Source organism: Aplysia californica, unplaced genomic scaffold (assembly GCF_000002075.1).
Source record: "Aplysia californica isolate F4 #8 unplaced genomic scaffold, AplCal3.0 scaffold00505, whole genome shotgun sequence".
NCBI classification, from domain to species: Eukaryota; Metazoa; Mollusca; class Gastropoda; order Aplysiida; family Aplysiidae; genus Aplysia; species Aplysia californica.
In genome coordinates, this window is record NW_004797775.1 from 311,773 (window position 1) to 314,064 (window position 2,292).

A 2,292-nucleotide genomic window follows, 5' to 3' on the forward strand; every position below is an offset into this window, starting at 1 on the left:
TCATTCACTCGCATAATGCTCTTTAGCCCCGAGTGATCCACATCTGAGCCAGATTTATAGGCAGTGCTTCTCTCCAGTCTGTATGTCTGATATTTGTATATCTCGAAAGAATTCTAGAGATATAGGGAGAGATATATATTCATGGCATGTAGAGATAGAGAGAGAGAGAGAGAGAGAGAGAAAGAGAGAGAGAGAGAGAGAGAGGGAGAGAGAGAGAGGGAAAGAGGGAGAGAGAGAGAGAGAGAGAGAGAGAGAGAGAGACAGAGAGAGAGAGAGAGACAGAGAGAGGAGTAGTCTGAGATAGTGAGAGGGAAATAAAGAATGATGAAAGATGGAGACACGAGGAGGACGAAACAGGAGAGCTACAGATAAACAGATAGGCAGACAGACAGACAGACAGACAGGGAGGTAGAGACAGACAAACATACAGACACACAAACACAAAAAAGAAAAAGAGGGAAGCGGAAAAAAAAACGAGAGAGGCATGGAAAAAGAGTGTGAGTGTTTTTTTTGTGTGTGTATGTGTGCGTGTATGTGTGTGTGTGTGTGTGTGTGTGTGTGTGTGTGTGTGTGTGTGTGTGTGTATGTGTGAGACAGAGAGAGAGAGAGAATGAGAGAGAGAGAGGAAAAAAAAAAGAGAGAGAGAGAGAGAGAGAGAGAGAGAGAGAGAGAGACTGACATATAGACAGCCAGACAAAACAGACAGACAGAGAGACAGAGAGACAGACAGACATACCGACATACAGACAGGCAGGGAGACAGAGACGGAGAGAAAGAGAAACAGAGAGAACTACATACATAGCTGAAAAAGGATCGTTGTACGTTAAAAAATGCTGTGAGAAATTGGAGAAAGAGGGAGACAAGGTTTTAGTCGCTGACGTTATGCCTGGTAGGTGGCAAATCCTTAGAACCCAAAAGCCCCCAGGGACGTCTGACTTTAAAGGTCGGAGTACTGAATCCAACACACGGGCTGGGACTGTAAGAACATCGAAACTAGATTACAAATAAAAAAAAGGTGAGTGTGTTACCGCTAGCCACTTTGGAATCGTCTGACCACTTCACAGACCATTTAGAAGCCGACCAAGAAGATAGCAGGGAATCCCGTTTTACTTTACTTACAGAGTAGAATCTTGTGTTATCTATCTATCTATCTATCTATCTATCTATCTATCTATCTATCTATCTATCTATCTATCTATCTATCTATCTATCTATCTATCTATCTGACAGTATGTCTATCCACCCGTCGGTCAGTATGTCTGTCTGCCTGTCTGTCTGTCTGTCTGTCTGTCTGTCTGTCTGTCTGTCTGTCTGTCTGTCTGTCTGTCTGTCTGTCTGTCTGTCTGTCTGTTTGTCTGTATGTCTGTTTGTCTGTCTGTCTGTCGATCTATCTCACGATCTATCTACCACTTGTGTTAGGGGATAGAACCAGGGGGATATCCACCATAGTTGAGCATGATACGAACAAGGCCATCGGTGCATCTTTGATCATTCTTAATGGTGTGCACAGATGCATAGATGACGCTCCTGATTATCTATACTCTATACTCAGTATATTTGTGAAAGTTCGTCACGTCGGCAGCTTAAAACTTTCGAACCACTTAACTTTCGAATTTGACAAAATTAATGTGGTTCAGAAACATTTAAAGGGTACATAGTTTTACTGAGGAGACTGAAGTAAGTGTAGTTTAATTTTCAGTTTTCATTAAAGTCCGTATTCAAAGACGCCATTGTAAATAAGTGAGGTTTCCGTTCATTAGCCATGCACACTGAAATTCTGGAGTGTACAACTACGAAAGCGGAATAGAGAATCAATCTCTATATCTATACCTTTTAATTTTTTGCATCTCTCCCGATTTATTACTCCATTCCAGTAGAGTTAGGCGAATGTCTTTCATTTTCCATTTTTTTTTTCGTGTAAGCAAAGAGGAGTATATCTGCGTGGACAACATAATAAAATATTGGCATTGAGAGCAGAGCAAATGTACAGTACAGTGTAACACTGTTCAGAGTGGCGTAGTATGATCAAGTACATATTTAGAGCCCTCCCCCTCCCAACCCACTTGAAACACGGAATGGTATTTCAATGTTTCCGTGTTCCGTAAGACAGATCGGTGTGTGTGTGTGTGTGTGTGTGTGTGTGTGTGTGTGTGTGTGTGTGTGTGCGTATGGGGCGGGATACTTAGGAAACTCCTAGAAAAAGGACATACTGATGGGATTCGAGTGATTGATTCTAAATACCCGGTAGTATGAAACATATACACACCCCCCCCCAACCCCATCAACAAAGTT